Raw genomic sequence first — 17,567 nt, 5'->3', positions numbered from 1 at the left:
ACGATAGGAAAGGATAGAGGATAGGATACGATAGAGGATACGATAGGAAAGGATAGAGGATAGGATAGGATAGAGGATAGCATAGGATAGAGGATAGGATAGGATAGGATAGAGGATAGGATAGGATAGAGCATAGGATACGATAGAGGATAGGATAGGGTATTGGATAGGATAGAGGATAGGATAGAATAGAGGATACGATATGATAGATGATAGGATAGGATGGATGGTAGGAGACGATAGAGGATAGGATAGGATGGAGGATAGGATGGGATGGAGGATAGGATAAGATAGAGGATAGGATAGGTCAGAGGATAGTATAGGATAGAGGATAGGATAGGATAGTGGATAGGATAGGATAGAGGATAGGATAGGATAGAGGATAGGATAGGATAGAGGATAGGATACCATAGAGGATACCATAGGATAGGATAGAGGATAGGATAGGATAGAGGATAGGTTAGGATAGAGGATAGGAAAGGATAGAGGATAGGATAGGATAGAGGATAGCATAGGATAGAGGATAGGATAGGATAGGATAGAGGATAGGATAGGATAGGGGATAGGATAGGATAGAGCATAGGATACGATAGAGGATAGGATAGGGGATAGGATAGGATAGAGGATAGGATAGGATAGAGGATAGTATAGGATAGGGGATAGGATAGGATAGAGCATAGGATACGATAGAGGATAGGATAGAGGATAGGATAGGATAGCGGAAAGGATAGGATAGAGTATAGAATAGGATAGAGGAAATGATAGGATAGATGCTAGGATATGATAGAGAATAGGATAGAGGATGGGATAGGACTGAGGATAGGATAGGATATTGAATAGGATAGGATAGATGATATTATAGGAAAGAGGATAGGATATGATAGAGGATACGATATTATAGAGGATAGGATAGGATAGAGGATCGGATAGAATAGAGGATTGGATAGCATACAGGATACGATAGGATAGAGGATAGGTTAGGGGATTGGATAGGATAGACGATAGGATAGGATAGAGGTTAGGATAGGATAGGGGATAGGATAGGATAGAGGATAGGATAGGATAGAGGATAGGATAGGATAGAGGATAGGATAGGATGGAGGATAGGATCGGATAGAGGATAGGATAGGGGATTGGATAGGATAGAGGATAGTATAGAGGATAGGATAGGATAGAGGATAGGATAGGATAGAGGATAGGATAGGATAGAGGATAGGAAAGGATAGAGGATAGGATAGGATAGAGGATAGCATAGGATAGAGGATAGGATAGGATAGGATAGAGGATAGGATAGGATAGGGGATAGGATAGGATAGAGCATAGGATACGATAGAGGATAGGATAGGGGATAGGATAGGATAGAGGATAGGATAGGATAGAGGATAGGATAGGATAGGATAGGATAGAGGATAGGATACGATAGAGGACAGGATACGATAGAGCATACGAAAGGATAGGATAGTTGGTAGGATAGGATAGAGGATAGGATAGGATAGAGGATAGGATTGGATAGAGGATAGGACATGATAGAGGATAGGATTGGATAGAGGATAGGATAGGTTAGAGGATAGGATAGAGGATACGATAGGATAGGATAGAGGATACGATAGGATACTATAGAGGATAGGATAGGATAGAGGATTGGATAGGATAGAGGATAGGATATGATAGAGGATAGGATATGATAGAGGATAGGATAGGATAGAGGATAGGATAGGATAGAGGATAGGATACGATAGAGGATAGGATAGGATAGCGGAAAGGATAGGATAGAGTATAGAATAGGATAGAGGAAATGATAGGATAGATGCTAGGATATGATAGAGAATAGGATAGAGGATGGGATAGGACTGAGGATAGGATAGGATATTGAATAGGATAGGATAGATGATATTATAGGAAAGAGGATAGGATATGATAGAGGATACGATATTATAGAGGATAGGATAGGATAGAGGATCGGATAGAATAGAGGATTGGATAGCATACAGGATACGATAGGATAGAGGATAGGTTAGGGGATTGGATAGGATAGACGATAGGATAGGATAGAGGTTAGGATAGGATAGGGGATAGGATAGGATAGAGGATAGGATAGGATAGAGGATAGGATAGGATAGAGGATAGGATAGGATGGAGGATAGGATCGGATAGAGGATAGGATAGGGGATTGGATAGGATAGAGGATAGTATAGAGGATAGGATAGGATAGAGGATAGGATAGGATAGAGGATAGGATCGGATAGAGGATAGGAAAGGATAGAGGATAGGATAGGATAGAGGATAGCATAGGATAGAGGATAGGATAGGATAGGATAGAGGATAGGATAGGATAGGGGATAGGATAGGATAGAGCATAGGATACGATAGAGGATAGGATAGGGGATAGGATAGGATAGAGGATAGGATAGGATAGAGGATAGGATATGATAGAGGATAGGAGAGGATAGAGGATTGGATAGGATAGAGGATAGGATAGGATAGAGGATAGGATAAGATAGAAGATAGGATAGGATAGAGGATAGGAGAGGGGTTTGGATAGGATAAAGGATAGGATAGGATAGAGGATAGGATAGGATAGGATAGGATAGAGGATAGGATACGATAGAGGACAGGATAGGTTAGAGGATAGGATAGAGGATACGATAGGATAGGATAGAGGATACGATAGGATACTATAGAGGATAGGATAGGATAGAGGATTGGATAGGATAGAGGATAGGATAGGATAGGATAGAGGATACGATAGGATACTATAGAGGATAGGATAGGATAGAGGATTGGATAGGATAGAGGATAGGATATGATAGAGGATAGGATATGATAGAGGATAGGATAGGATAGAGGATAGGATAGGATAGAGGATAGGATACGATAGAGGATAGGATAGGATAGAGGATAGGATAGGATAGAGGATAGGAAAGGATAGAGGATAGGATAGGATAGAGGATAGCATAGGATAGAGGATAGGATATTATAGAGGATAGGAGAGGATAGAGGATAGGATAGGATAGAGGATAGGATAGGATAGGGGATAGGATAGGATAGAGCATAGGATACGATAGAGGATAGGACAGAGGATAGGATAGGATAGAGGATAGGATAGGATAGAGTATAGGATATGATAGAGGATAGGATAGGATAGAGGATAGGATAGGATAGAGGATAGGATAGGATACCGGATGGGATAGGATAGAGGATAGGATACGATAGAGGATAGGATAGGATAGAGGATAGGAAAGGATACAGGATAGGATAGGATAGAGGATAGGATAAGATAGAGGATATGATAGGATAGAGGATAGGATAGGATAGAGGATAGGATAGGATAGAGGATACGATATGACAGAGGATAAGATAGGATAGAGGATAGGACAGGATAGATGATAGGATAGGATAGAGGATAGGATAAGATAGAGGATGGGATAGGATAGAGGATAGGATACGATAGAGGATACGAAAGGATAGGATAGAGGGTAGGATAGGATAGAGGATAGGATAGGATAGAGGATAGGATATGATAGAGGATAGGAGACGAAAGAGGATAGGATTGGATAGAGAATAGGATAGAGGATAGGATAAGATAGAGGATAGGATACGATAGAGGATACGATAGGTTAGAGGATGGGATAGGGGATTGGATAGGATAGAGGATAGGATAGGATAGAGGATAGGAAAGGATGGAGGATAGGATCGGATAGAGGATAGGATAGGGGATTGGATAGGATAGAGGATAGGATAGGATAGAGGATAGGATACGATAGAGGATACGATAGGATAGAGGATGGGATAGGGGATTGGATAGGATAGAGGATAGGATAGGATAGAGGATAGGATAGGATAGAGGATAGGATAGGATAGAGGATAGGATAGGATAGAGGATAGGATAGGATAGAGGATAGGATAGGATAGAGGATAGGATAGGATAGAGGATAGGATAGGATAGAGGATAGGATACCATAGAGGATACCATAGGATAGGATAGAGGATAGGATAGGATAGAGGATAGGATAGGATAGAGGATAGGAAAGGATAGAGGATAGGATAGGATAGAGGATAGCATAGGATAGAGCATAGGATACGATAGAGGATAGGATAGAGGATGGGATAGGACTGAGGATAGGATAGGATATTGAATAGGATAGGATAGATGATATTATAGGAAAGAGGATAGGATATGATAGAGGAAACGATATTATAGAGGATAGGATAGGATAGAGGATCCGATAGAATAGAGGATTGGATAGGATACAGGATACGATAGGATAGAGGATAGGTTAGGGGATTGGATAGGATAGACGATAGGATAGGATAGAGGATAGGATAGGATAGGGGATAGGATAAGATAGAGGATATGATAGGATAGAGGATAGGATATGATAGAGGATAGGATAGAGGATAGGATAGGATAGAGGATAGGATAGGATAGAGGATAGGATAGGATGGAGGATAGGATAGAGGATACGATAGGATAGGATAGAGGATACGATAGGATACTATAGAGGATAGGATAGGATAGAGGATTGGATAGGATAGAAGATAGGATATGATAGAGGATAGGATATGATAGAGGATAGGATACGATAGAGGATAGGATAGGATAGCGGAAAGGATAGGATAGAGTATAGAATAGGATAGAGGAAATGATAGGATAGATGCTAGGATATGATAGAGAAGAGGATAGAGGATAGGATAGGACTGAGGATAGGATAGGATATTGAATAGGATAGGATAGATGATATTATAGGAAAGAGGATAGTATAGGACTGAGGATAGGATAGGATAGGGAATAGGATAGGATAGATGATATTATAGGAAAGAGGATAGGATATGATAGAGGATACGATATTATAGAGGATAGGATAGGATAGAGGATCGGATAGAATAGAGGATTGGATAGGATACAGGATACGATAGGATAGAGGATAGGTTAGGGGATTGGATAGGATAGACGATAGGATAGGATAGAGGATAGGATAGGATAGGGGATAGGATAGGATAGAGGATAGGATAGGATAGAGGATAGGATAGGATAGAGGATAGGATAGGATGGAGGATAGGATCGGATAGAGGATAGGATAGGGGATTGGATAGGATAGAGGATAGGATAGAGGATAGGATAGGATAGAGGATCGGATAGAATAGAGGATTGGATAGGATACAGGATACGATAGGATAGAGGATAGGATAGGGGATTGGATAGGATAGACGATAGGATAGGATAGAGGATAGGATAGGATAGAGGATAGGATAAGATAGAGGATATGATTGGATAGAGGATAGGATATGATAGAGGATAGGATAGAGGATAGGATAGGATAGAGGATAGGATGCGATAGAGGATACGAAAGGATAGGATAGAGGGTAGGATAGGATAGAGGATAGGATACGATAGAGGATAGGATAGGATAGGATAGAGGATAGGAAAGGATAGAGGATATGATAGGATAGGATAGAGGATAGGATAGGATAGAGGATTGGATAGGATAGAGGATAGGATCGGATAGAGGATAGGATAGGGGATTGGATAGGATAGAGGATAGGATAGGATAGAGGATAGGATAGGATAGAGGATAGGATAGTATAGAGGATAGGATAGGATAGAGGATAGGATAGGATAGAGGATAGGATACGATAGAGGATACCATAGGATAGGATAGAGGATAGGATAGGATAGAGGATAGGATAGGATAGAGGATAGGAAAGGATAGAGGATAGGATAGGATAGAGGATAGCATAGGATAGAGGATAGGATAGGATAGGATAGAGGATAGGATAGGATAGGGGATAGGATAGGATAGAGCATAGGATACGATAGAGGATAGGATAGGGGCTAGGATAGGATAGAGGATAGGATAGGATAGAGGATAGGATAGAGCATAGGATAGGATAGAGGATAGGATATGATAGAGGATAGGAGGGGATAGAGGATAGGATAGGATAGATGATAGGATAGGATAGAGGATAGGATAAGATAGAAGATAGGATAGGATAGAGGATAGGAGAGGGGTTTGGATAGGATAAAGTATAGGATAGGATAGAGGATAGGATAGGATAGGATAGGATAGAGGATAGGATACGATAGAGGACAGGATACGATAGAGCATACGAAAGGATAGGATAGAGGATAGGATAGGATAGAGGATAGGATAGGTTAGAGGATAGGATAGAGGATACGATAGGATAGGATAGAGGATACGATAGGATACTATAGAGGATAGGATAGGATAGAGGATTGGATAGGATAGAGGATAGTATATGATAGAGGATAGGATATGATAGAGGATAGGATAGGATAGAGGATAGGATAGGATAGCGGAAAGGATAGGATAGAGTATAGAATAGGATAGAGGAAATGATAGGATAGATGCTAGGATATGATAGAGAATAGGATAGAGGATAGGATAGGACTGAGGATAGGATAGGATATTGAATAGGATAGGATAGATGATATTATAGGAAAGAGGATAGGATAGGACTGAGGATAGGATAGGATAGGGAATAGGATAGGATAGATGATATTATAGGAAAGAGGATAGGATATGATAGAGGATACGATATTATAGAGGATAGGATAGGATAGAGGATCGGATAGAATAGAGGATTGGATAGGATACAGGATACGATAGGATAGAGGATAGGATAGGGGATTGGATAGTATAGACGATAGGATAGGATAGAGGATAGGATAGGATAGGGGATAGGATAGGATAGAGGATAGGATAGGATAGAGGATAGGATAGGATAGAGGATAGGATAGGATGGAGGATAGGATATGATAGAGGATAGGATAGGATAGGATAGGATAGAGGATAGGATAGGATAGAGGATAGGATAGAGGATAGGATAGGATTGAGGATAGGATAGGATAGAGGGTAGGATAGGATTGAGGATAGGATAGGATAGAGGATAGGATATGATAGAGGATAGTATAGAGGATAGGATAGGACTGAGGATAGGATAGGATATTGAATAGGATAGGATAGATGATATTATAGGAAAGAGGATAGGATAGAGGATAGGATACGATAGAGGATACGATTGGGTAGAGGATAGGATAGGATAGAGGATAGGATCGGATAGAGGACAGGATAGGATAGAGGATAGGATAGGATAGAGGATAGGATATGATAGAGGATAGGATAGGATAGGATAGGATAGAGGATAGGATAGGAGAGAAGGATAGGATAGAGGATAGGATAGGATTGAGGATAGGATAGGATAGAGGGTAGGATAGGATTGAGGATAGGATAGGATAGAGGATAGGATATGATAGAGGATAGTATAGAGGATAGGATAGGACTGAGGATAGGATAGGATATTGAATAGGATAGGATAGATGATATTATAGGAAAGAGGATAGGATAGGACTGAGGATAGGATAGGATAGGGAATAGGATAGGATAGATGATATTATAGGAAAGAGGGTAGGATATGATAGAGGATACGATATTATAGAGGATAGGATAGGATAGAGGATCGGATAGAATAGAGGATTGGATAGGATACAGGATACGATAGGATAGAGGATAGGATAGGGGATTGGATAGGATAGACGATAGGATAGGATAGAGGATAGGATAGGATAGGGGATAGGATAGGATAGAGGATAGGATAGGATAGAGGATAGGATAGGATAGAGAATAGGATAGGATGGAGGTTAGGATCGGATAGAGGATAGGATAGGGGATTGGATAGGTAGAGGATAGGATAGAGGATAGGATAGGATAGAGGATAGGATACGATAGAGGATACGATATTATAGAGGATAGGATAGGATAGAGGATCGGATAGGATTGAGGATAGGATAGGATAGAGGATAGGATAGGATAGAGGATATGATCGGATACAGGATAGGATAGGGGATTGCATAGGATAGAGGATAGGATAGGATAGAGGATACGATAGGATAGGATAGAGGATAGGATAGGATAGGATAGAGGATAGGATAAAATAGAGGATAGGATATGATAGAGGATAGGATAGGATAGAGGATGGGATACGATAGAGGATAGGATAGGATAGACGATAGGATAGGGGATTGGATAGGATAGAGGATAGGAGACGATATGAGGATAGGATAGGATAGAGAATAGGATATTATAGATGATATTATAGGAAAGAGGATAGGATATGATAGAGAATCGGATAGGATAGAGGATTGGATAGGATAGAGGATAGGATATGATAGAGGATAGGATAGGATAGAGGATAGGATAGGATAGAGGATAGGATAAGATAGAGGATATGATAGGATAGAGGATAGGATATGATAGAGGATAGGATAGAGGATAGGATAGGATAGAGGATAGGATGCGATAGAGGATACGAAAGGACAGGATAGAGGGTAGGATAGGATAGAGGATAGGATACGATAGAGGATAGGATAGGATAGGATAGAGGATAGGAAAGGATAGAGGATATGATAGGATAGGATAGAGGATAGGATAGGATAGAGGATTGGATAGGATAGAGGATACGATCGGATAGAGGATAGGATAGGGGATTGGATAGGATAGAGGATAGGATAGGATAGAAGATAGGATAGGATAGAGGATAGGATAGTATAGAGGATAGGATAGGATAGAGGATAGGATAGGATAGAGGATAGGATACGATAGAGGATACGATAGGATAGGATAGAGGATAGGATAGGATAGAGGATAGGATAGGATAGAGGATAGGATAGGATAGAGGATAGGAAAGGATAGAGGATAGGATAGAGGATAGGATAGGATAGAGTATAGGATATGATAGAGGATAGGATAGGATAGAGGATAGGATAGGATAGAGGATAGGATAGGATACCGGATGGGATAGGATAGAGGATAGGATACGATAGAGGATAGGATAGGATAGAGGATAGGAAAGGATACAGGATAGGATAGGATAGAGGATAGGATAAGATAGAGGATATGATAGGATAGAGGATAGGATAGGATAGAGGATAGGATAGGATAGAGGATACGATATGACAGAGGATAAGATAGGATAGAGGATAGGACAGGATAGATGATAGGATAGGATAGAGGATAGGATAAGATAGAGGATGGGATAGGATAGAGGATAGGATACGATAGAGGATACGAAAGGATAGGATAGAGGGTAGGATAGGATAGAGGATAGGATAGGATAGAGGATAGGATATGATAGAGGATAGGAGACGAAAGAGGATAGGATTGGATAGAGAATAGGATAGAGGATAGGATAAGATAGAGGATAGGATACGATAGAGGATACGATAGGTTAGAGGATGGGATAGGGGATTGGATAGGATAGAGGATAGGATAGGATAGAGGATAGGAAAGGATGGAGGATAGGATCGGATAGAGGATAGGATAGGGGATTGGATAGGATAGAGGATAGGATAGGATAGAGGATAGGATACGATAGAGGATACGATAGGATAGAGGATGGGATAGGGGATTGGATAGGATAGAGGATAGGAGACGATATGAGGATAGGATAGGATAGAGAATAGGATATTATAGATGATATTATAGGAAAGAGGATAGGATATGATAGAGGATCGGATAGGATAGAGGATTGGATAGGATAGAGGATACGATAGGATGGAGGATACGATAGGATAGGGTAGAGGATAGGATAGGATAGAGGATAGGATAGGATAGAGGATAGGATAGGATAGAGGATAGGATAGGATAGAGGATAGGATAGGATAGAGGATAGGATAGGATAGAGGATAGGATAGGATAGAGGATAGGATAGGATAGAGGATAGGATAGGATAGAGGATAGGATAGGATAGAGGATAGGATAGGATAGAGGATAGGATACCATAGAGGATACCATAGGATAGGATAGAGGATAGGATAGGATAGAGGATAGGATAGGATAGAGGATAGGAAAGGATAGAGGATAGGATAGGATAGAGGATAGCATAGGATAGAGCATAGGATACGATAGAGGATAGGATAGAGGATGGGATAGGACTGAGGATAGGATAGGATATTGAATAGGATAGGATAGATGATATTATAGGAAAGAGGATAGGATATGATAGAGGATACGATATTATAGAGGATAGGATAGGATAGAGGATCCGATAGAATAGAGGATTGGATAGGATACAGGATACGATAGGATAGAGGATAGGTTAGGGGATTGGATAGGATAGACGATAGGATAGGATAGAGGATAGGATAGGATAGGGGATAGGATAAGATAGAGGATATGATAGGATAGAGGATAGGATATGATAGAGGATAGGATAGAGGATAGGATAGGATAGAGGATAGAGGATAGGATGGGGGATTGGTAGGTTACAGGATAGGATAGGATAGAGAATAGGATACGGGATTGGATAGGATAGAGGATAGGATTGGATAGAGGATATTATAGGATAGAGGATAGTATAGGATGGAGGATAAGGTGGGGTGGAGGACAGGATGGGATTGAGGATACGATAAGATAGAGGACAGGATAGGATAGAGGATAGGATAGGATAGAGGATAGGATAGGACAGAGGATAGGATAGGATAGAGGATAGGATAGGATAGATGATAGGATAGAGAATAGGATAGGGTAGATGATGTTATAGTAAAGAGGATAGGATACGATAGCGGATACGATATTATAGAGGATAGGATAGGATAGAGAATAGGATAGGATAGAGGATAGGTTAGGATAGATGATACGATAGGAAAGGATAGAGGATACGATAGGATAGAGGATAGCATAGGATAGAGGATAGGATAGGATAGGATAGAGGATAGGATAGGATAGAGCATAGGATACGATAGAGGATAGGATAGGGGATTGGATAGGATAGAGGATAGGATAGGATAGAGGATAGGATATGATAGAGGATAGGAGAGGATAGAGGATAGGATAGGATAGATGATAGGATAGGATAGAGGATAGGATAGGATAGAGGATGGGATAGGATAGAGGATAGGATACGATAGAGAATATGATACGGTAGACGATAGGGGATTGGATCGGATACAGGATAGGAGGCGGTAGAGGATAGGATAGGATAGGATAGAGAATAGGATAGGATAGAGGATAGGTTAGGATAGATGATAGGATAGGATAGAGGACAGGATAGGGTAGAGGATAGGATAGGATAGCATAGAGGATAGGATACGATAGAGGATACGATAGGAAAGGATAGAGGATAGGATACGATAGAGGATACGATAGGAAAGGATAGAGGATAGGATAGGATAGAGGATAGCATAGGATAGAGGATAGGATAGGATAGGATAGAGGATAGGATAGGATAGAGCATAGGATACGATAGAGGATAGGATAGGGTATTGGATAGGATAGAGGATAGGATAGAATAGAGGATACGATATGATAGATGATAGCATAGGATGGATGGTAGGAGACGATAGAGGATAGGATAGGATGGAGGATAGGATGGGATGGAGGATAGGATAAGATAGAGGATAGGATAGGTCAGAGGATAGTATAGGATAGAGGATAGGATAGGATAGTGGATAGGATAGGATAGAGGATAGGATAGGATAGAGGATAGGATAGGATAGAGGATAGGATACCATAGAGGATACCATAGGATAGGATAGAGGATAGGATAGGATAGAGGATAGGTTAGGATAGAGGATAGGAAAGGATAGAGGATAGGATAGGATAGAGGATAGCATAGGATAGAGGATAGGATAGGATAGGATAGAGGATAGGATAGGATAGGGGATAGGATAGGATAGAGCATAGGATACGATAGAGGATAGGATAGGGGATAGGATAGGATAGAGGATAGGATAGGATAGAGGATAGTATAGGATAGGGGATAGGATAGGATAGAGCATAGGATACGATAGAGGATAGGATAGAGGATAGGATAGGATAGCGGAAAGGATAGGATAGAGTATAGAATAGGATAGAGGAAATGATAGGATAGATGCTAGGATATGATAGAGAATAGGATAGAGGATGGGATAGGACTGAGGATAGGATAGGATATTGAATAGGATAGGATAGATGATATTATAGGAAAGAGGATAGGATATGATAGAGGATACGATATTATAGAGGATAGGATAGGATAGAGGATCGGATAGAATAGAGGATTGGATAGCATACAGGATACGATAGGATAGAGGATAGGTTAGGGGATTGGATAGGATAGACGATAGGATAGGATAGAGGTTAGGATAGGATAGGGGATAGGATAGGATAGAGGATAGGATAGGATAGAGGATAGGATAGGATAGAGGATAGGATAGGATGGAGGATAGGATCGGATAGAGGATAGGATAGGGGATTGGATAGGATAGAGGATAGTATAGAGGATAGGATAGGATAGAGGATAGGATAGGATAGAGGATAGGATAGGATAGAGGATAGGAAAGGATAGAGGATAGGATAGGATAGAGGATAGCATAGGATAGAGGATAGGATAGGATAGGATAGAGGATAGGATAGGATAGGGGATAGGATAGGATAGAGCATAGGATACGATAGAGGATAGGATAGGGGATAGGATAGGATAGAGGATAGGATAGGATAGAGGATAGGATAGGATAGGATAGGATAGAGGATAGGATACGATAGAGGACAGGATACGATAGAGCATACGAAAGGATAGGATAGTTGGTAGGATAGGATAGAGGATAGGATAGGATAGAGGATAGGATTGGATAGAGGATAGGACATGATAGAGGATAGGATTGGATAGAGGATAGGATAGGTTAGAGGATAGGATAGAGGATACGATAGGATAGGATAGAGGATACGATAGGATACTATAGAGGATAGGATAGGATAGAGGATTGGATAGGATAGAGGATAGGATATGATAGAGGATAGGATATGATAGAGGATAGGATAGGATAGAGGATAGGATAGGATAGAGGATAGGATACGATAGAGGATAGGATAGGATAGCGGAAAGGATAGGATAGAGTATAGAATAGGATAGAGGAAATGATAGGATAGATGCTAGGATATGATAGAGAATAGGATAGAGGATGGGATAGGACTGAGGATAGGATAGGATATTGAATAGGATAGGATAGATGATATTATAGGAAAGAGGATAGGATATGATAGAGGATACGATATTATAGAGGATAGGATAGGATAGAGGATCGGATAGAATAGAGGATTGGATAGCATACAGGATACGATAGGATAGAGGATAGGTTAGGGGATTGGATAGGATAGACGATAGGATAGGATAGAGGTTAGGATAGGATAGGGGATAGGATAGGATAGAGGATAGGATAGGATAGAGGATAGGATAGGATAGAGGATAGGATAGGATGGAGGATAGGATCGGATAGAGGATAGGATAGGGGATTGGATAGGATAGAGGATAGTATAGAGGATAGGATAGGATAGAGGATAGGATAGGATAGAGGATAGGATAGGATAGAGGATAGGAAAGGATAGAGGATAGGATAGGATAGAGGATAGCATAGGATAGAGGATAGGATAGGATAGGATAGAGGATAGGATAGGATAGGGGATAGGATAGGATAGAGCATAGGATACGATAGAGGATAGGATAGGGGATAGGATAGGATAGAGGATAGGATAGGATAAAGGATAGGATATGATAGAGGATAGGAGAGGATAGAGGATTGGATAGGATAGAGGATAGGATAGGATAGAGGATAGGATAAGATAGAAGATAGGATAGGATAGAGGATAGGAGAGGGGTTTGGATAGGATAAAGGATAGGATAGGATAGAGGATAGGATAGGATAGGATAGGATAGAGGATAGGATACGATAGAGGACAGGATAGGTTAGAGGATAGGATAGAGGATACGATAGGATAGGATAGAGGATACGATAGGATACTATAGAGGATAGGATAGGATAGAGGATTGGATAGGATAGAGGATAGGATAGGATAGGATAGAGGATACGATAGGATACTATAGAGGATAGGATAGGATAGAGGATTGGATAGGATAGAGGATAGGATATGATAGAGGATAGGATATGATAGAGGATAGGATAGGATAGAGGATAGGATAGGATAGAGGATAGGATACGATAGAGGATAGGATAGGATAGAGGATAGGATAGGATACAGGATAGGAAAGGATAGAGGATAGGATAGGATAGAGGATAGCATAGGATAGAGGATAGGATATTATAGAGGATAGGAGAGGATAGAGGATAGGATAGGATAGAGGATAGGATAGGATAGGGGATAGGATAGGATAGAGCATAGGATACGATAGAGGATAGGACAGAGGATAGGATAGGATAGAGGATAGGATAGGATAGAGTATAGGATATGATAGAGGATAGGATAGGATAGAGGATAGGATAGGATAGAGGATAGGATAGGATACCGGATGGGATAGGATAGAGGATAGGATACGATAGAGGATAGGATAGGATAGAGGATAGGAAAGGATACAGGATAGGATAGGATAGAGGATAGGATAAGATAGAGGATATGATAGGATAGAGGATAGGATAGGATAGAGGATAGGATAGGATAGAGGATACGATATGACAGAGGATAAGATAGGATAGAGGATAGGACAGGATAGATGATAGGATAGGATAGAGGATAGGATAAGATAGAGGATGGGATAGGATAGAGGATAGGATACGATAGAGGATACGAAAGGATAGGATAGAGGGTAGGATAGGATAGAGGATAGGATAGGATAGAGGATAGGATATGATAGAGGATAGGAGACGAAAGAGGATAGGATTGGATAGAGAATAGGATAGAGGATAGGATAAGATAGAGGATAGGATACGATAGAGGATACGATAGGTTAGAGGATGGGATAGGGGATTGGATAGGATAGAGGATAGGATAGGATAGAGGATAGGAAAGGATGGAGGATAGGATCGGATAGAGGATAGGATAGGGGATTGGATAGGATAGAGGATAGGATAGGATAGAGGATAGGATACGATAGAGGATACGATAGGATAGAGGATGGGATAGGGGATTGGATAGGATAGAGGATAGGAGACGATATGAGGATAGGATAGGATAGAGAATAGGATATTATAGATGATATTATAGGAAAGAGGATAGGATATGATAGAGGATCGGATAGGATAGAGGATTGGATAGGATAGAGGATACGATAGGATGGAGGATACGATAGGATAGGGTAGAGGATAGGATAGGATAGAGGATAGGATAGGATAGAGGATAGGATAGGATAGAGGATAGGATAGGATAGAGGATAGGATAGGATAGAGGATAGGATAGGATAGAGGATAGGATAGGATAGAGGATAGGATAGGATAGAGGATAGGATAGGATAGAGGATAGGATAGGATAGAGGATAGGATACCATAGAGGATACCATAGGATAGGATAGAGGATAGGATAGGATAGAGGATAGGATAGGATAGAGGATAGGAAAGGATAGAGGATAGGATAGGATAGAGGATAGCATAGGATAGAGCATAGGATACGATAGAGGATAGGATAGAGGATGGGATAGGACTGAGGATAGGATAGGATATTGAATAGGATAGGATAGATGATATTATAGGAAAGAGGATAGGATATGATAGAGGAAACGATATTATAGAGGATAGGATAGGATAGAGGTTCCGATAGAATAGAGGATTGGATAGGATACAGGATACGATAGGATAGAGGATAGGTTAGGGGATTGGATAGGATAGACGATAGGATAGGATAGAGGATAGGATAGGATAGGGGATAGGATAAGATAGAGGATATGATAGGATAGAGGATAGGATATGATAGAGGATAGGATAGAGGATAGGATAGGATAGAGGATAGGATAGGATAGAGGATAGGATAGGATGGAGGATAGGATAGAGGATACGATAGGATAGGATAGAGGATACGATAGGATACTATAGAGGATAGGATAGGATAGAGGATTGGATAGGATAGAAGATAGGATATGATAGAGGATAGGATATGATAGAGGATAGGATACGATAGAGGATAGGATAGGATAGCGGAAAGGATAGGATAGAGTATAGAATAGGATAGAGGAAATGATAGGATAGATGCTAGGATATGATAGAGAAGAGGATAGAGGATAGGATAGGACTGAGGATAGGATAGGATATTGAATAGGATAGGATAGATGATATTATAGGAAAGAGGATAGTATAGGACTGAGGATAGGATAGGATAGGGAATAGGATAGGATAGATGATATTATAGGAAAGAGGATAGGATATGATAGAGGATACGATATTATAGAGGATAGGATAGGATAGAGGATCGGATAGAATAGAGGATTGGATAGGATACAGGATACGATAGGATAGAGGATAGGTTAGGGGATTGGATAGGATAGACGATAGGATAGGATAGAGGATAGGATAGGATAGGGGATAGGATAGGATAGAGGATAGGATAGGATAGAGGATAGGATAGGGTAGAGGATAGGATAGGATGGAGGATAGGATCGGATAGAGGATAGGATAGGGGATTGGATAGGATAGAGGATAGGATAGAGGATAGGATAGGATAGAGGATCGGATAGAATAGAGGATTGGATAGGATACAGGATACGATAGGATAGAGGATAGGATAGGGGATTGGATAGGATAGACGATAGGATAGGATAGAGGATAGGATAGGATAGAGGATAGGATAAGATAGAGGATATGATTGGATAGAGGATAGGATATGATAGAGGATAGGATAGAGGATAGGATAGGATAGAGGATAGGATGCGATAGAGGATACGAAAGGATAGGAAAGAGGGTAGGATAGGATAGAGGATAGGATACGATAGAGGATAGGATAGGATAGGATAGAGGATAGGAAAGGATAGAGGATATGATAGGATAGGATAGAGGATAGGATAGGATAGAGGATTGGATAGGATAGAGGATAGGATCGGATAGAGGATAGGATAGGGGATTGGATAGGATAGAGGATAGGATAGGATAGAGGATAGGATAGGATAGAGGATAGGATAGTATAGAGGATAGGATAGGATAGAGGATAGGATAGGATAGAGGATAGGATACGATAGAGGATACCATAGGATAGGATAGAGGATAGGATAGGATAGAGGATAGGATAGGATAGAGGATAGGAAAGGATAGAGGATAGGATAGGATAGAGGATAGCATAGGATAGAGGATAGGATGGGATAGGATAGAGGATAGGATAGGATAGGGGATAGGATAGGATAGAGCATAGGATACGATAGAGGATAGGATAGGGGCTAGGATAGGATAGAGGATAGGATAGGATAGAGGATAGGATAGAGCATAGGATAGGATAGAGGATAGGATATGATAGAGGATAGGAGGGGATAGAGGATAGGATAGGATAGATGATAGGATAGGATAGAGGATAGGATAAGATAGAAGATAGGATAGGATAGAGGATAGGAGAGGGGTTTGGATAGGATAAAGTATAGGATAGGATAGAGGATAGGATAGGATAGGATAGGATAGAGGATAGGATACGATAGAGGACAGGATACGATAGAGCATACGAAAGGATAGGATAGAGGATAGGATAGGATAGAGGATAGGATAGGTTAGAGGATAGGATAGAGGATACGATAGGATAGGATAGAGGATACGATAGGATACTATAGAGGATAGGATAGGATAGAGGATTGGATAGGATAGAGGATAG

This window comes from Halictus rubicundus, unplaced genomic scaffold (assembly GCF_050948215.1).
Source record: "Halictus rubicundus isolate RS-2024b unplaced genomic scaffold, iyHalRubi1_principal scaffold0285, whole genome shotgun sequence".
NCBI lineage: Eukaryota > Metazoa > Arthropoda > Insecta > Hymenoptera > Halictidae > Halictus > Halictus rubicundus.
Note: the sequence above shows the minus strand (reverse complement) of the source record.